This window comes from Panthera tigris, chromosome A1 (assembly GCF_018350195.1).
Source record: "Panthera tigris isolate Pti1 chromosome A1, P.tigris_Pti1_mat1.1, whole genome shotgun sequence".
In the NCBI taxonomy this organism is placed as follows: Eukaryota; Metazoa; Chordata; class Mammalia; order Carnivora; family Felidae; genus Panthera; species Panthera tigris.
Window position 1 is genome coordinate 114,924,006 of NC_056660.1, and position 19,834 is coordinate 114,943,839.

Genomic DNA, 19,834 nt, shown 5'->3' on the forward strand with positions numbered 1-19,834 from the left:
CTGAAAATCCTGCATGTAAGGTCTTTCCCAATGCACCTGACTATACTTGGTCTTGAGCTTTGTAATACATAATATACCACCTTTGTCATCAGGATAACATTGCTCCTTTAGAGCAAGAAGGAATTCTAAAGTTCCTAAAACAAATCCCAGTGAGGTGGGCAATGAGATCCAACAGGTGAAATGGAGACTGGGAGGAGGGAGGAGAAGGAGAAGAAAAAGGCAAAGGAGGGAAGAGAGAGAGGGGAGGGAAATCAAGAACAAGGAAAGGGGAAGGAAGAGGAAAAAAAATAGTGAAGGAAAAAAAGGACAACTAAACTCATCCCCTTTGAAACGAAAAGAGTTCTGCAGAACAAAGGCAACCTGAAATTTCCCAGGAGTGGATGGCAGGAAGGGATCGGAGGGAGCCATCTACGAATTCTGATGCTGCCCACGGAACCCAGTTTATTCCTTTGAGTGTTGCTTCTGCCAATTTCCACAGGTGGAGCTCGGGCTTCCTTTTTGGCTCCAAGGAACCTCTGAAGCGATTTCTTCTTTATCAGAGAGGAGGAACCAGGTAAACCAAAACAGCAGCTTCTCGATTTAGTGTACTCACTAAGTGCCTGAAATGGCAGCTGCCATTTTTCCTTTCCTCACAAGCAATAAGCTTTCTTGGCAGCATCCATCTCCCCAGAGCACGCCTGACTTGCAAAAGGAAGAGGAACTGCAATTCCTCCCGCAAAGATTCCCTAGGCTGAGTGGGAGAGGAAGAGGCGGGCAGGTTTATTCTTGACCTCCAAGTAGGCCTGCCCTAGCCTAGTCCAGACACTAATAGAAAAGGAGATTCTGCAGCTCCCTCTGGCATCCACTCACACTTTCAGCCCTCATGGCTAGGAAGTCCTTTGTTATATCTCATTTCAGTCTTTTCCCTGTAACTTCATTTTTTACTGCTTTTCCCTTACCCCAGAAGAAGGGAGTGATTTGACTGTCATAAGTTGCATGTATAGAACAACTTACAGTATAACCAGTATAGTTATAACCCATATCTTTGGGCATATGATTGGTGAATACTATTCAAGGAACTTCATTTCCCACCAACTCAGAAACTGGGTTCTTTTTTTTTTTTTTTTCTTAATGTTTATTTCTTTATTTTGACAGAGAGAGAGATAGAGTGAGCAGGGGAGGGGCAGAGAGAGAGGGAGACAGAGAATCCTATGCAGGCTCCGCGTGATGTGAGGCTCAAACTCACAAACCGTGAGATCATGACCTGAACTGAAATCAAGAGTCAGACATTTATAACTGAATGAGCCACCAGGTGCCCCTCTTTTTTTTTTTTTTTTTTTATTGTGTGATTCATAGTGGGCTAGGGAGTCATGAGAAAGGAAGTGACATAGGTTGAGCACCTGCCTGGTCCCTTATATATGACATCTCATTTCATCTTCACAACAACCTAAAATGTAGAGACTCTAATTCCCATTTTATAGGTGAAGGTACTGAAGTCCAGAGGTCACTTAAAGTCAAACAGCTGACAGGTAGGTGGTGGAGCCAGAATCTCATCGACATCTCACTCCCAAATCCATGTTCTCTCTACCCAAGGGGCTTGACTAGATCACACAGAAACCTGGGTCTTTGGTTTCTTTGCATTCCTTGTGAATATTAGGTTTATCCCCTAGCCCTACAAATATGCAGGGTACACTTAACATCAGAAAAGTGCAGGGGCACCTGGGTGGCTCAGTCAGTTAAGCATCCTACTTAGGCTCGGGTCATGATATCATGGTCCCTGGAGACCCGCTTAGGGCTCTGTGCTGACAGCTCAGAGCCTGGAGCCTGCTTCTAATTCTGTCTCTCCCTCTCTCTCTCTCTGCCCCTCCCCCACTTGCAGTCTGCCTCTCTCTCTCTAAAAATAAACATTAAAAAAATTTTTTTTTAAAAGCACAAGTAACTCTCAAGTCTTTGCTGTGACCAAATCTGTAGTCACTCTACCTGATGTCCACCTGCTTCACCAGATCGTAATCTCCATAATGGTAAGGATCATGTCTATCTTATTCATCATACTATCCCTCCCTAGTGCCTATCACACGGCCTGCTACTTGGTAGATACTCAATATGTGTTGACTGAATGAATGATGACAGAAAGAGAAGACTCCATAAAACAAGGTAAGAGAATGTGAGACAAACATTTAAAAGGCCAACATTCAATTTAAAGAAGGAGAAAAGAGGTAGCTAGGAAGAGGGTGAGAGACAGCAAGATAAGAAAACTCAGCACAAACAAGCAAGATAAAAATAGCCTCTTGCCACTGTCCTTTTAAAATTACTTTCTATATTTGAGCCTAAGTGACAAGTGAAATCTCCTCTGTAATTTCCCATGTGTTCAGCTTAATGAATTTCTGGCAAATGGTTTCAGCATCGGAGGGCCAATTTGGACATCATGGGGGTGGAGTTGGTGAGAAAATGAAGGGTATGGAAATAGACTAATTGAGTCTAGAAACCAAATAAAGAGGTGATTGGAGGCATGTGAGGAGGGAGTCAAGTCTTGGAACTTGCTCAACATCAAGAAGGACTAAGAATTGGTCTTGCTCTAGCTGATGTCATTGTGATGTTTCCCTACATGCTACAGAAGGAGTCCAGAATCCCAAGATGGCCTTGAAACGATTCTTTGTGTCACACTGCCTATCTTCTAAAGAGCTTTATTTGTTTATATAGAGAGCATTATATTAATGATTTAATTTTAGCCATTGGAGGGAATAAAGAAACTGTCTTTTTCATGTCCATAAATATTGTACACAGTAGGCATACCATAAATGTTCAACCAAATCATTATGAGGGAGTGAAGTTAGGAAGTAGGACAGGAATGCATAGTCTACTCCTCTGAATCTGTTCAGGCTGCCCACCCGGATGCATTAACTTTCTCTGTATACTAAGGAAGGAGCTCTGAGGGGCCACAGGACCCAGAATAAAAAGTTTTTTCTAGTCCTTAAAATTGTAAATGACCATGCAGACCACAATTTTAATCAGAATGCATGTCTTTCAGCTCCCCAAGTATGCTTTTTCATTGTTGTTTTAATAGCTTTATTGGTATATAAGTCATATATCATACAAGTCACCCATTTCAAGTATAGAATTAATGGTTTCTTATTACACTCACAGATAAGTGTAACCATCACAATTTGAGAATATTTCACTATAATCTTTAGCTATCACCACCCTCCTCTTTTTTTTAATGTTTATTTGTTTGAGAGAGAGAGAGAGAGAGAACACACACGCGCGCATGAGTGCGCACATTAGCAGGGGAGGAGCAGAGGGAGGGGTAGAGAGAATCCCAAGCAGGCTCTGCATTCTGAGTTCCACCTCACAAACCATGAGATCATGACCTGAGCTGAAATCAAGAGTCAGATGCTCAACCTATTGAGCCACCAGGTACCCCAACCCTCCTCCCCTTTATTTATTTTCTGTCTCTACAGATTTTCCTGTTCTGGAGTTTCATATGAATGGAATCAAACAATATGTAGTTCCACTTCTTTAACTTAATGTAACATTTTCAAGGTTCACTCATGTTGTAGCATGAATTAGTACTTCATTCCTTTTTTTGACCAAATAATATTCCGCTATATAGATATTCCACATTTTGCTTATCCATTTGTCAGTTAGACATTTGAGTTGTGTTTTAGCCCCTATGAATAATGCTGCTACAAAAATTTGTTTTTGTATGGACACACAGTTTCATTTTCTTGGGTATATACCTCTAAGAGTAGAATTGGTGAATCATAAACTAACTCTATGTTCAATCATTTGAGGAACTGCCAGACAGTTTTTCAAAGCAGCTGCACCATTTTACATTCCCACCAGCAGCGTATGATGATTCCAATTTCTCTATATCCTTGCCAATCCAACTATGCTTTTGAGAAATAACAAGGACAACTGCAGGGATCCACTCTGATCTAGATAGCTATTACAGAGAAACAGCAAGAGGAGTAGAGTCCAGGGATGGAAGAGGGATCCCTCTTCTCCTGTAAGCTCTTAGGATCATCCAGAGGGAACACTGCCATCTGTAGTACTCTCTGTGACTCCCCGGGCTGGGTTAGCTGTCTTCTGACATCTGCCAAAGGATACCTATACCACTGTCTCTTTTCCCCACTAGATTGTAAGCTTTGGGCAGGCAGTGATCTCTAGTGCTCTGACTTTATCTGCAGCACCTGAACAGGAACTGGCAAATGGCAGATGTTCAGTAAATGCTGATTGGCTGACTGACTGAGTAAACGATTAAACATTTCTTTACCTGTGATTCTTGTCCAGGGAGGAGAGGAATGGATCAACCTCAGGGGCAAAAGCCTTCAAGAAGGGAAGCAAGGAAAGAATAGATGGAGGAGAAAGGTAAAGTCACACAAGAAATTTAGAGACCTAGTGTCCCTTAGGGCCAACCTTCTGATTATTATGAGGTCAAACTCGGAGCTAATGGACCTACCCTAATCCTTTTTTGCCTTTCATCTGGCTGCATTTTTTTTCTAGAAATTTTCCTTTTTCTTTTTTGTTATTATTTCTAACAATTTTGTCTTTGCAAGGATAAGAAAGTGGAAAAGTAGTTGCTATTACAGGTAAAAGACCACATAAATCAACTCACTAAAACAAATTCAGAATTTTAAAGAATGGAGGTTAACAAGGTTGACTATGAAGGATTTTTTTTAACTAAGAAATGCAGAAACCATAATCTAGGTTTTCCTCCTTATCACACTGAAAGCCCTATATCTAACAGAGGTGACTGTATTTTCAGTGACATAACAACATGACCCACCACTCAGCCTTATCCATGATGGCTGGCCTTCTTTCCACACAAATCCTGCCTCTTACCTGACTAATCTGTGTCCAGTAGTCACCAGGTCATTGGGTCCCTCTCTCTCCTTAGGTCCTGTATCTGTATAGCCTGAATCACTTCCTGTCTCTTCTCTGAAAGCACAGACGCATGCATATATTCACACAAACCTCATCTTTCCTTTTAATGAATCCTCAGGGTAGGTGTCCTTCTCCATGTGTTTGGAAGAAAAGAAAGCAAAATATATGAGATGCCAATGCAATTTCTCCTTTAGCAGAGCTTCACAGGACAATTACCCACCCAATCTGCAGGGTTTTATAGCTCTCATAACCATCGTTTATGAATACATTGTGACAGCCGGATGCGGGCACTGATTATGGCAGCAGTCTTCAGCCACATTCCTGTTTAACAAAGCAGAGCTCCTGCCTACCAGCTCAACAGTGTTCATGTGCCTTTTTTTAAATTATTGTATTTATGTAAGTCTTTTTCCAACCAGAGCCTATGTCCAACTCCATCAAACTCGAGGATTTGGGCTTGCCACTTCTCCAGTCTCTCTCTGGCCTTAGAGTCTAGTGTCTCTAGCTGCAATCAATTTAGCACTCACTCTAGCCTTTCTCAGCAGAGGTCTGTGAGGACTGGGGTGCATAGGAAGCACATTTTTTTCCCCATTATGATCGCTGGGAGAAGATAAGAAAACATGTTGGCAGATGCCAGGGGCAGTGGCTGATTCCTAGAGGTTTGCCTGGCAAAGGTGTCAGGTGCAGTAGATGAGCAGGCCTGGTAGGATGCCGTGGGGGCAAATAAAGGGAGGGACTCCAGCTTTCCCCAGCTTTCCCCACCGTTCGGCAGGACATAATAGTATTGACTCCAGCTAATGAGGAGAGGAGGTTTTAGTGTTCAAAAGAAATGCTGGTAACTGGCAATCTGTCCACCTTGAAAATGTGGCTTCTTGGGCTGATTGTGCCACGGTGCCAAGTAACTCCGGCAGAGGAAGCGAGTATTCTTTAAATACTGCAAGTCAGCGAAGGATTCTATTTCAGGGCACCAGAGATGCTGTCCCACAGAGTTAGGCTGTAGGAGTGCCAGGCATAATCTACCCGAAAATCTCCTGAAAAGAACCGAAAAACAAGGCGACCTGATGGGCAAGCCATCAGCCGAGGGACGACCCTACTAGAGAAAGCCGGAAAAAAGATCTGCGTGGGAGATGAAAAAAGCTTACGCTGCACTTGCAGAAACCGAAAGGTGCCACACTTGTACGGTGAACCGGCACTCGGTGTGGGCAGGCAGGAAGCACGGCCTCCCCGGGACACTCCAGGTTTTGTCTTTAGCACGTCCAAACCCAGCGCCCCCTTCCATACGTAAATAACAAACGGGATGGTAGTCAAATACAGTCCTCGTTAGGATTCCTACACTTTCTACGCTGGGGCTCTAGCTTCTGTAAAGAATATGCTCACCTCGGCCACCGCTCCCGCATTTTTCTAACTCGGCCTTTCCTGGGCGGGGCTTCCGGGCCCCGCCCACTGAGGACCTGCTTAGCGTCAGCCCCGAGGCGGGGCTCCCCTTGGGTTGGTGCTGTCCTTTCCCCTGCGGCCTCTGCTCTGGCGGCAGTACGAGGGCCGAGCTCCAGACACGTGCGGGTAAGTAAAGGCCAAGTGGGCAGAAGCCTTGGACGTTTACTAGTTTGGGGCGAGAGGCAGCTGTGGGGAGGCTTCTTCCGAGGCACAGGACGAAATTGGGGTTCGTTCCATCATAACCCCGTGTTTGGAGGGCATCTTGAAGAGTCGCTGGGAGATGGTAGCCCTAGAGTCGCCCCTTGTTTTCTGCCAGCCCTCTTGTCCCTGGAGAGTCTCCTACAGCTGGTCTCCGAGATACTCGCTTCCCTGGCGCCAGAGCCCGGAGCTTGGGAAGATTTGTGATGAGCACGTGTCCGGGTGGAGCTCGGTCAAGTCCTGCAACCCAGTCCCCTAAAAGGGGCAGGCTGTGTTTAGATTAGTTTTTAGACCTGGACAATGAGCCTATTTTACCTTTTCTCCCAATTGTTTGGGGGTGGTTAAAAGTGATATTAAAGGATGGCTGGAAAAACATAAGGTCTTAGATACCCTACTCTTATTATGTAAATAAGGTAAATTATAATTGTGAATGGGTAGGAATGTTTACTAACATTCTTGCAAACACTTGAGTTACTGCTTTCAACAACAGTTGAGGTGGTTGGTAGGAATGGCAGCATGTCTTCGTTTCTTTTCATACCCATTATTGCATCTTGTTATTTTTCTGGAGTACCGCTTTTATTGTGCTTCAAAAGGTCTCCTAACCACGTTTTCTCCAATCTAGTTTTAACTGCCTTTCTGATTTGCACTGCCCATTGCTCTACCAAGGTAACATTTCCCCTTTTACTCCCCCTATTTATCATATCCTTGTCTGGAATGTAGCTTTTTATAACAGCAAGTATTTATTGACCACACACTCTAAAACATATTATATAGGCTTAATTTACAGTCTTCTCAAGCCTAACAACCATCTTTTGTACAGGGTACCATTGATAACATTCCTATTTGACAGATGAGGAGACTGAGAGGTATAGAGAGGTTAAGTTACTTGTTCACTGTTTTGTTTTTTTAAATTTTTTAATGTTTATTTTTGAGAGAGAGGGAGACACAGAATCTGAAGCAGGGTCCAGGCTCTGAGCTGTCAGCACAGACGCGTGCCGGGGCTTAAACTCACAGTTGTGAGATCATGACCTGAGGAGAAGTCAGATGCTTAACCAACTGAGCCACCCATGCACCCCACTTGTCTGTTCACTGTTACATAGTTGTTAGGTGATAGCTTATACTTGTTGACTAGACCATTAATATGCTCCTGTTGAGGGGTTCCTGGCTGGCTCGGTTGTTAGAGCATACAGTTCTTGATCTCAGGGTTGTAAATTTGAGCCCCCCCGCCCCCCATTAGGTTCAGATTATATAAAACTTAAATCTTTTCTAGGGTCACCTGGGTGGCTCAGTCAGCTAAGAATCTGACTCTTGGTTTCTGCTCAGGTCATGATCTCACGGTTCATGAGTTCGGCCCTGCACTGGGCTCCGGGCAGACAGTGTGGAGCCTGCTTGGGATTATTTTTGCCCCTCCCCAATTTGTGGTGTCTCTCTCAAAATAAAGAAATAAAACTTAAAAAAATCTTTTAAAAAAATGCTCCTGTTGAACTGCTGTGGTACATAGGTAAAAAACATGTGAAAATAAAGCTAACCAAGGAAAAGCTTTTTGTTTTATTGTCTATTTCTCTGGCTCTGAAATAAGTTATGGGGTTTTGAGGGTAGAGGTCTTGAACTTTACACAAGTGTTCACTACTGTTGGCTGCCTAACCCGGAGTACTTGGATTGCAGAGGGGCCAGCCATGGGCTTTGGATAGATGCAGCCCCAGGTGAGTGCAATTTCATTAGCCTGCCTTTGGCCCCAGCTGTAGGCAGCTGCCTAGGTTGCTGTGTACCTAGGCAAGTGTTACGCTGCTGGGAGAATAGCAGCCGTGATAGCTGGTTGGCATTCTGGGCCTGGTTCATTCCAACTCTGTTGTTAACTATACCAGGATGCCAGCATAATTGTTCATTCATTAAGGTGAAATCTGTAAGGGCATGACTTTGCAGGGAGAAACCTAAAAATCCAAGTCTTTCTGAGTGGTTCTGGTTCAACAGGTTTGTCTAGTTGAACTTGCTGGAAACAGAACAAAGGTAATCAAGCCATGAAGGGATGTAGAAGTATAGGGGGGGGGCAACTTTTTATTTTTTGAGTGTCTACCAAGTGCTCTGAATCAGGCTTATACAGGGAAAAAGTGCATGGGATTTTTGCAATTTTCACAGAAATCAAAGTGCATGTCCCCCACTCCACCATACAAAGCTAGTCTCTCTGTAGGGAGTTCTATAGCTGCAGTGATCTATAGGGATGCTTTATTAGGGAAATGTTATGTGAATTTGCTTTAAAATTCTAGGCATTCTTCTCTAGCTCTTTAATAAAATATAAAAATACCAATTGATTGAGAGGCTCTACATAGTAGGCCTAGCTATAACCGTACTAATTTCTGCTTTAGGGTGACAGTATATTTGTGTTGGTTTCCCACAGAGTTGTTGCCCCTTCGGGGCAGTAAAATAACGAGTCCCTTTTGTAGTGATTTTGTTTTGGATTGCTAATTCTCTGAGAAGAGATGCTTCTCAGTTCTAGGCAAACACATAGCACTCATGGTGGTGCTGGAGACTGTCCAATAGGGCTGACTTAGTTGCTACTTCTGTGAAAAGTGACATCCTAGTTTCCATAGGAAGAACTCCTGAGGATGTTGGGAGGTGGGGGAGTTATTTATAAAAACTAGTTTTGTTCCAACAATTGGCTTTCCCTAAAAAGAGTTCTCTTAGTTAAATGTTGAGTTCCTTGTGTGAATGCCTCAGATGTTCATTGTGAACAGCCTTTTACATATGGGGTTTTAAGAATACTAGTGATACCTAGAGGGTTTGGGGGAATGGTTAGCTTTAATGGTAATTATAGGCAAGAAAAAGACAATAGGAAATAAAATAATCCTGGAAGTATTGAAAATAGGGTAAATCGTAAATGGCAGGCAGCACTGCTTCCATTTCTACAGAAAAGAGGTTTTAGGAGCTGCTGTTTTAGTCAACACTGTTTAGTGTTCAACAGTGAAATCTTTTTCTTTTTAGGATGACTTGAAAGTAGGGCATCCTTGGCCTTCCGGAAGAGAGTAAATTCACGGCACGTGGACGGTCTGTATGGCGTTCTCAGGTAAATGTCCCTATTAATTCCAATACTGACTACTGCCTATGTGGCAGGCCTATTTGCTAGTTGGTATCCATTAGGAAACAACTGGGAGGCAAAATCACCTGTATTTGCCCCTGAAAAATTCGGCCTCTTAGCAGTGAAAGGCTAAGTGGGATTTTGGTGGTTCTAGTCTGAAGGTGTATAGGATCTTTGAGATGATCTGTATCATTCCATCTGAGGAATGTACAAGCAGATTATAAAGCCCAGGATAGGAAGGATGGTGTATCTTGCCTGTTCGCAGCTAGATCCCAATCATGGCACCTGGCACATAGCAGGAACTCCTTGAATGTTGGACAAAATGACTAAAAGCATGGGAAAGGGGTTCCTGTTTCCTATTTGTCTAAAGGGCTTGGCAACAAGGTCTGCTATCAGTGCTTCCAGGCTTCTGTTTTGCAGTCAACATTGAATTCATTGGGATACCTGTATCTATAACTTCTACTTGGGGTGCCTGGGTATCTGAAACAAAGAAAGCTGTTTCAGGAATCATCCAGCGGTTGTCAGCTATCCAGGCCAGCATGATGCCTTGGATGGTGTTACACTGTTGGAAGAGCAAACGCTGACCTTCTTGAGGTCTGGCTTCAAGCACTGTTTTGGTGTTGTGGCTGATACTCTTGGGCAGTGTTTTGCACCTCTGAGAGTGGAGTAACTCCTCCTGTGGAGTTGGTCCTAGTCTGGGTGCAAACAATTTTTTTTTTCTTTGAGGAAAGGACCCTGTCTTAAGGATACTTTATCATTCCTTTCCTCTTTGAATCCTAGATGCCTTTATCTGAATGAGAAATCCGCCTCCATCAGAATCTCAGATGTCTGACAGCCCTGTGTGACACCAGGATAGGTAATATATACAGTCCTTTGTCATGCAGGTTCTAATTAACTTTCAGCCTCAGATGGGTGGTGTGAAATAATAGAAAATATATATATTGGCCTCTGCTCCCATTCTTGGCACAGAGCTGCTAAAACTTGTGAAATTCCCTAAGTGGTAAGAACACTAGGAGCATCTTTTGTTCTAATATTTGGTTTTTCATGTTGATCCCTGACTGAGCTCTTAAATTTAAGAATTTCCTGGGTGATCTAAATGTCTTGTTCTAATGAGGTGGTAACTAGAAAGACCAAGCACTGATTAGAAACTTGGAATTTTCAACCCCACTTCCATTCTTCAGAAAGGGGAAAGGGGCTGGAAATGGAAATAATTGATTATTCCCACATTTTTATGGAAGCCTCCATAAAAATCCCAGTAGTATTGGGTTTAGAGAACTTTCACGTTGGTGAACACATGGAGGGGAGGTGCTGGGAGAGTAGCACATCCAGAGAGGGTATGGAAGCTCAGCAACCCTTTCCACATAGCCTTGCCCTATACATGTCCCGTCTGGATGTTTATATCCTTTCCCATATCCTTTTAAAAAAATTTTTTTAATATATTTTTAAATATTTATTTATTTTAGAGAAAGAGAGTGAAAAGAACAGCTTTAAATCCAAATGACAGCCCTGCCTTAGTTTAAAGCTAAGTTCTCTTATCTGCTTATTATGGATCTTTGATAAAAAATACAATTGCTGAGAAGTCTGTTTTGCTTGCTGTTCGCTACGAGCATTGTGAAACCTTTCCTGAATGTAACCCGCTAGGTAATAGAATAAGTTGTGAAACTTCCTAAATGTAGTCTGATATGTAATAGAATAAGTGATTGTACATAAACTAACCGGCATTTCTCGCTTCTGTAAACCTGCTTGCTTAACACATTCCTCTCCTACCCCCCTTCCCCCTTCCCCCTTTTCCTCCCGCCACAAGTAACGGACAAAGCCTTCCCGCCAAAGGACAGACAAAGGACGCCCAATCAGAGAAGAACAAATGTCCTTACTTTAAAACCAACTAATCAGGCCCCTCATAATTTGAAACCTCCCCCGTACTATTTGTCTCCGTCTATAAAAACGCTGTACCAACCCTGATCAGAGCCTCTTAGCGACACCGGCAACGAGTGCGCGGAGGTCCAGGTTCGAACCTGCAATAAACGACCCTTGCCGCTTGGCTTTGACTTACGACTGGTGGTCTTTTGTGGGAGGTTTCAGAACTTCGGGCATAACAAGAGTGCAAGCAGGGGAAGGACAGATGATCCAAAGTGGGCTCTGCACGGACAGCAGAGAGCTCAGCGCGGGGCTTGAACTCATGAACTGCGAGATCATGACCTGAGCTGAAGTCAGACGCTTAACCGACTGAGCCACTCCAGCGCCCCTACCATATCCTTTTAAAATAAATTGGTAAATTGTAAGGAAACCGTTTTCCTGAGTTCTGAGAGCTTTTGCAAATTTATCAAACCTGAGGAGGGATTTGGGGAATCTGTGATTTATATTGGTCAGAAGTACAGGTAACAACCTGGACTTACGGTTGGCATCTGAAGTGAGGGAGGAACAGTCTTGTTGGACTGGGCTCTTAACCTGAGGGATCTGATGATACTCGAGGTATATAGAGAGTCAGAATTGGGCTAAAATGTACGACACCCAGCTGGTGACACAAATTTGCTTGGTGTGGGAGAAAATCCACACACATCTGGTGTCAAAAATGTTGAGAGAGTGGTAGTAGTGTGAGAGTAAAGGAAAAATACAAAGTGAGGTTTTCTTGGGGCACCTGGCTGGTTCACTAGGTAGGGCATGTAACTCTTGATCTCAGGGTCATGAATTTAAGCCCCATGTTGGGTATAGAGCTTAATTTACACAGAGAAAAATCTTCTAAAAAGTGAGGTTTTCTTTACAGGTGGAAAAATTTACAAGTTCTAAAAAATTACAGGAAATATGAGAACATTAGAGAAGAATACTAAATCAAAAGTCCAAGGCTTAAACTAAGCTCTTATTTTCTAGAGCTCTGCAGTACAATACATGAGGCTATTTCAACTGACAAAAATTGAATCTGTTTTTCCATCTCAGTATTTAGTGAATGCCGTATCGGACAGCTCAGAGAACATTTCCACCTGTGTGGAAAGTTTTATTATACACTGCTGTTCTAGGGCAGGGGTTGGTAAACTTGTAAAAGGCCAAATAATATTTTAGACTTGTGTACCATGTAGTCTCTCTTATAACTACTCTCAATTCTGCAGTTGCAGTATGAAAGCAGCCATAGTCATAGAAAGTGTCAACAAATGAGCATTACTGTGCCCCAGTAAAACTTTATATTTTTTAGATTTTATTTATTTTGAGAGCAAACAAGCAGGGGAAGGGCAGAGAGATGGGGAGAGAGAATTCCAAGCAAGCTCTGCGCTGTCAGCCCCAGAGCTTTAAGTGGGGCTCAATCTCAGGAGCCATGAGATCATGACCCTGAGCTGAAATCAAGAGTTGGATGCTTAACTGAGCCACCCAGGTGCCCCCAATAAAACTTTATTAATAGACAATGAAATTGGAATTTTGTAAAATTTTCGGTGTTACAACAAAAAATTTTCCACCAGTCATTCTAAGCTTGAGAGCCTTTCGAAAACAGATTGGCAGGCCAAAACTGGCCTGTGAACTGGAGTTTGCCAACCCCTGGTCTAGAAAATCAAATTCAGGCCTTGGGAATTGATAGCTCATTAGTAACAGGCTGAAGCTAGTACCAACATGTCTCTGAGAAATTTCCTGTTACCAATACCTTTGCCTTATAGCAAGCCTTTATCATATGGTATTAAATACCTTTTATTATTTTTAAATGTTTATTTTGAGAAAGACAGCAAGAGCACAAGCATGAGTGGAGGAGGGGCAGAGAGAAGGAGAGAGAATCCCAAGCAGACTCCTCCTTGTCAGCATGCAGCCTGACCAGAGGCTCCATCCCATGAACAATGAGATCATGACCTGAGCCAAAATCAGCAATCAGGCACTTTAGAGGAGTAAAATGACTTTAGTAAATTATCCAAATAGAATGGTTCTCATTTTTTGTATTTGGAATTCGTTGTGTATACTTTTTACATGGCTTACTTTTGTCATAGCAGTTCTCTTCATTTTTAATGTACACCTAAAGGAAAGGTCCTAAGAAAGAACACCAGTCTTCAGTTTGCAGCAGAGCCTGATCACAGTTTCAGCCCTCGGTAGTGAAACAAATGGTCCCAAAGAAAAGAGGAAAACTTTATGTCATGAAGTCAGAGTTTAAAATCTGGGATCACTGGGTTCTTAGGTAGCTCAGTCGATTGAACTTCTGACTCTTGATTTAGGCTCAGGTTATGATCCCAGGATTGTGAGATCAAGCCTGGTGTTGGGATCCACACTGAGTGTGGATCCTGCTTAAGATTTTCTCTTTTTTGGGGCACCTGGGTGTCTCAGTCAGTTAAGTGTCTGACTCTTGATTTGGGCTCAGGTCATGATCTCACAGTTCATGGGATCAAGCCCTGCTTGGGATTATCTCCCTCTCAAATAAACTTTAAAAAAAATTCCCCCCCTCTCTCTCAAAAATACAAAAAAAAAAAAAATCAGGGCACCTGGGTGGCTCAGTCGGTTAAGCATCTGACTTTGGCTCAGGTCATGATCTCATGCTTCATGGTTCTAGCCCTGCATCTCACTCTGTGCTGACAGCCTGGAGCCTCTTTGGATTCTGTGTCTCCTCTCTCCACTCCTCTCTTGCTCAAGCTCTGTCTCTCTAAAAAATAAAATAAAGATTTAAAAAAAAATTTTTAAATACAAAAAAATTAAAATATAGAACATTAAGTAAATAGATAAATAGGTTAATTAATTTTAAAAATCTGGGATCACAAGCTCCTGTGAGCATACAGATTGCCTTCCTGACCACTGTAAGTCTACCCAGGTGCAGAGAGGGGGCCCCTTTGTTGCTACTTGAAGGATAAATCATTGAAGTCAGTGACTGTATTCAATACCCCAGGAGGTTTCAGTGGCTTAATCATGCCCATTAAAGTAATATAATGGGATTTCCTAGTTGATGAGTGAAGTTAATTAGTCACCTACTACTCCCTGTTGAGTTGATTTTTTTTTTTTAATTTCCTGGTAAGGAAAGAAAAGATGAAGTAAAACATTTCAAAGGACCTTTTTAACCCTGAGCTGCCACCTCTTGTCATAGGAAGCAGTTAGTAGACACAGTGTCCCTCTTCATTGCTCTGCTTCAGTTTCAAGCCTCAGACCTGTACCATATCAAGAGGAAAAACTAAAGCAGGATGGGTAGGGGGCTGAAAGTATTGAGTGCCATTCCTGGTGCCTATCAATAATTTACTTCCTTTCCTTCAGGGTTGAAATTGCTGTCAACAGACTTTTGAATTAAAATTTTGGATCACCTCTCAAAATTTTAATCAGGAAAATAAAACCCTGGAGAAATAAATTCTGCAGGCCCCAAAGGAACATAAAAATGTGGATCAGTGCCTAGGAATTCACACAAAAGAAAACAATTGGGGAAGAGCAACTAATTAAGTACTTAAAAGAATGACAATGACTTCTTGAATCTTGTTGCTTAATTAGGGTTTTATGAACAGCTCCAGTTAATGGACCTGTCAATATTCTCTTGGAAAACAATTTCACTGAATTAACAAATCAACGGTAATACTTAGAATGTCTGCTTAGCAATTCTCTTTACTGCTATTTAGAAGACCTGTTACTTTGGCCCTCCTGTACTCCAATAAAGGGCCTTTAGAATATGAGAACATTCTGTACTCCTTGTTAAGGGTGACTTTACTACTACCTCAAAAAAGGCTGATAAAATGGACCTTAAAATAGATTATAGAATAGTTGTAGATTTACAGGAAAGTTGTAAACATAGTACAAAGAATTCCCATGTACTCCACAACCCAGTTTCCTTTCATAAGAACATTTTACATTAGTATAGACATTTGTTACAATTAATGGGCTAATATGAATATGTTATTAACTAAAGTCCATACTTGCAGATTTCCTTAGGTTTTACTTAAATGTCTTTTGTCTGTTCTAGAATCCCATTGAGGATATTACATTTAGTTCTTATATCTCCTAAGGCTCATTTTATTTTTATTTTTAATATTTTAATGTTTATTTATTTTTGAGAGAGAGCATGAGCAGGGAAGGGAATGCTCTAGTTCTCAGATGATTTGATTACCCTATGAGCTCACAGCAAAGGATGGGAATTTTTATCAGATGCCTGTACTAGGGAGTAGCCAAGCCCAGACAAGCCCTAGAATCATAATGGGTTGGAGTGTGGAGATGCCCTCAAGGCATAAAACCTCTGAGTTATAATCTGGAAAACTTAAGTCCTACCTTCTATTACCTCTACACTCCTGGCACTGTGTCCTTTTCTACACTAGGGTTCCATTTCTTGCCTCTGTATAATAGGACCTAATCATGATCTATTCCTCCAAGGAATCTTTATATTTAGTTTCTCAGATCCCTAACTTCTTTCTTCTGTAATCTCCAGGGCTGAGTTAGAGGAAGAGAATGACATATGCTAATCACACATCTTGTCAGAAGACTATTTAACCCACCCTTTTTATGAGTTTAGAGCCTTTATTAACTGAACTCCTAGACACTGGGGATAACCGATGAACAAGACATAGTCCCTGCTTACCTTAACATGGCCTATCAGGCCATACACAGTCTAGCCCTTACCCCTCTTATCTTCATCTTTACCACCCTCAGATTCCCTTCAGGCCACACTGATTTCTTTCAGTCCTTGATAAGCCTTTTGCTACTAGGTCTCTGCGCTTGGTATTTCCCCTTCTGGTTCCATCTTTTTTTCCACTTTGTCTCCTTTGAGATCTCAGCTCATATCACGTCAGTAGAGAAGCCACCTTCCCTGGGTATCTGAGTAACCATTACATGTGTCATTGCACCTGGCCTACCACAGAGCTAGACAGTCAGATGCCATGTGTCCTTGGAAAGGTATTATTCACACCAGCTTCTGTGGGTTTACATAATTCCCATAGAGCCAAGCAGCCTCAATTGTACTGACAACTAAGGACCTTCAGCTAGCTGATAAATACTACCTTTGCGTCAAAATGTATCTAAAATATAGTAATGCTATAGGCCTATCTATCCTGCTTTTCAATAATTTGCCAGTAATTGAGAGTATGGACAGCATTGGTTTTATTCTTTAATAGTTTGAAACAAAAATACCATGAAAACAAAGATGTCCAATTTCCAAAGCATTTTCTAGTGGACTCTGAAGATGTAACCTACTGCACAACTATTTAAAACTAAATTAAATTTCAGGGGCGCCTGGGTGGCTCAGTCGGTTGAGCATCCTACCTCGGCTCAGGTCATGATCTCACGGTCTGTGAGTTTGAGCCCCGCGTCAGGCTCTGTGCTGACAGCTCGGAGCCTGGAGCCTGCTTCAGATTTTGTCTCCCTCTCTCTGACCCTCCCCCGTTCATGCTCTGTCTCAAAAATAAAATATTAAAAAAAATTTTTAACTAAATTAAATTTCAAAAAGTATTGAATGAAAATAATGGATTTGCAGAGGATTTGTTCCAATTTGAAACATGCGTTAACTGAAATATATGTGTCGCCTTTTGTTACTTTTTTTGGTAATCTATAAATGTCTTCATAATTAAAGTGTGTGAAACAGCTTTGTGTGTAAATTATAACTAGAAGAACTTCTCTTACTAGCAATCCTTACACTAACAAGTAGGTGCCAGCTTAAAACTTATGTTATGACCAGACTTAAATGGATAATTTTAACAAGTGTACTCTGGGGTTTTATAAAAATAAATAACCTTTGAATCTATGGTTTTGTCATTTTAGGATATTCATGTAAATATACTGCGGCACATGTGGTGCTCTACAACGACAACATTGTGTGTTGATCATGTGCCAGAATTGCTAAACTCGTTCTACATAGCTGAATCCTCTCAACAGCCCTACGAGGTAGTGCTGTTACTTGCCCAAGGTCACACAGTGGGTCCAGGAACTACTGTGTTCAATTAATCTGGCTCAGAAACTCGTGTTTGATTTGGAACTTTCAAGTATGGTGCCCCCAGGTCTTCCCAACTAATTCTAATAATTGCTTGCTTTCTTCAGTCATCAAACTCACTCAGACTAACGAATAATGTCTTGCAGGGACTACTGAAATGGCTGTTTCCATCTGGTTTCTTAAAACTATTTCAAGTGCCAAATACCTTCTTTCAGGCTATCAGCATCTTGGCCACTGTTACTGAAGCTTGAGCTTCCTTTTGCTCCTGACACTTAAAGAACAAATACAGCCAAACCCGTTAGCCTGTTTTTAGCCCCCATCTATTTCATTCTGTCATATCACCTGTGAGTCTCCTAGATTTTTTAAAATGTCCCTCTCTGGGTGGCTGGATGGCTCAGTCAGTTAAGCATCCAACTTTGGCCCAGGTCATGATCTCATGGTTGCTGGGTTTGAGCCCTTCATTGAGCTCTGCGCTGACAGTGCAGAGCCTGCCTAGGAGTCTCTCTCTGCCCCTGCCCTACTCTCTCTCTCTCTCAAAATAAATAAACTTAAAATGTTCCTTTGGAAGGCCTTAATAGGTCACACATTCCCACACACAGGTTTGCCCTTTGATAGAATTTCTTACATTTTTATTAAAATTATTCAGTGCTAGCACAACTAAACTGTAGGTTCAGTGAGGGTCAAAATAAGAATGTCAAGACCTTTAAAAATTCCTCAAAGGTTTACTTTTTTATTTAAGTTTATTTATTTAAAGTGAGAGAAAGAATCCCAGGCAGACTCCGCACTGTCAGTGCAGAGCCCGCTGTGGAGCTGGAACTCCTGAACCGTGAGATCATGACCTAAGCCAAACCCAAGTTGGACACTTAATGGACTCAGCCACCCAGGCACCCTAAAGATTGACTTTTTTAAAGGATGGGATTGAAGTTGGGTTCTCATTTTAGTTATGCATATATAGTAGTATACTTGCTAAATACTTGCATAAAGACTTTATAGATAAATATAAACAAATTATTACATGCAGGAAAGTCATTCCTAGATTATTTCAAGAATAATCTCCCGGGGCACCTGGGTGGCTCTGTCTGTTGGGCCACCGACTTCGGCTCAGGTCATGATCTCACAGTTCGTGGGTTCAAGCCCCACGTCGGGCTCTGTGCTGACAGCTCAGAGCCTGGAGCCTGCTTCAGATTCTGTGTCTTCCCTCTCTCTAACCCTCCCCTGCTCATGCTCTGTGTCTCTCGGTCTCTCAATAATGAATAAACGTTTTTAAAAAATTAAAAAAAAAAAAAAGAACAATCTCCCTACATGCTAAAACCCCATTTGCTAAAATTGCTGAGGGTCAACATTCCTAACCTGTTAAAAGTATCTTACTCTAAATGGCTGTGCGATGCTTAATGAGGAACTCTAGAAGTGATCTTATTAAAAAAAGAAACCAGCTTTGTTCAAAATTACTATCAGAAGTAACTAGCATGAGAAAAAAATTATGAATGGGGAAAGAAGTAAAATAAAAAAAAAATCACTTGTATATGAGGGGCACATGGGTGGCTCAGTCAGTTACACATAATACTGACAAGACTTTAAATGTAAATCCTGTGTTCAAGAAAGTTCAACATAAAGATAAATCTCCTAAAGAAAACTAAGTTTATAAAAATTCCACTGTAACAGGATGGAAAAGTAAGAATAACCATAACTATTGTTAAAACTTAGTAATAAAGTTTAACTAGCCCTATCAGATGTTAAAATGTTACAAAAAGAGTAAAACAGTGATACTGGCACTTGGATTACTCAATGAATAGAACCAGATAAAAGGAAGTCCAGAAATAGACTCTGAAACAAATTAAATTTAGAAAGTACAATAAGAAAGCACAATTTTTCCTTTATATAATTGAAAAGTGTAGTGACTTTGCCTTCTAAATTAAAAACCATGAGGAGTACTTAAAAGGAATGATGTGACTATTTTTAAAATTCTAGGGGCACCTGGGTGGCTTAGTAGGTTAAGGGTCCGACTTCAGCACAGGTCATGATCTCGCGGTCCATGAGTTCGAGCCCCACGTCGGGCTCTGGGCTGATGGCTTAGAGCCTGGAGCCTGCTTCCGATTCTGTGTCTCCCTCTCTCTCTGCCCCTTCCCCGTTCATGCTCTGTCTCTCTCTGTCTCAAAAATAAATAAATGTTAAAAAAAAATTTTTTTTTAAATAAAATAAAATTCTATATATACGGGCAATTTGCTGACTTATTTAGTAGAGCAGGTGACTCTTGATCTCAGGGTCATGAGTTCAAGTGCCGGGTTGGCAAAGAGATTGCTTTTATAAAAAGTAAAGGGGCACCTGGATGGCTCAGTCCAGTTAAGTGACTTTTGGCTCAGGTTATGATCTCACTGTTTTTGAGGTGGAGTCTGCTTCAGATTTGGTCTCTGTCTTGA

General features: G+C 41.7%; 1 protein-coding gene, 1 long non-coding RNA gene and 1 other non-coding gene across 5 annotated transcripts in view; 2 read left to right on the top strand and 1 right to left on the bottom strand.

The window, feature by feature from the left end:
- The window catches only part of SIL1 (SIL1 nucleotide exchange factor), a 288,393-nt gene that overhangs the window by 265,252 nt on the left and 3,307 nt on the right, over positions 1-19,834 (bottom strand). The window lies entirely within an intron of this gene.
- LOC102971467 lies at positions 6,358-11,613 on the top strand. Of its 2 annotated transcripts, none has more exons than XR_001509793.2 (4): positions 6,358-6,420; positions 9,472-9,553; positions 10,346-10,421; positions 11,370-11,613. It is a non-coding gene; the product is annotated as an uncharacterized LOC102971467 (long non-coding RNA). The 2 variants fall into 2 exon arrangements; XR_444389.3 differs by lacking the exon at positions 11,370-11,613 and adding an exon at positions 11,029-11,061.
- On the top strand, positions 10,076-10,275 carry LOC122232334. Its single transcript, XR_006209685.1, has one exon. It is a non-coding gene; the product is annotated as a small nucleolar RNA SNORA74 (small nucleolar RNA).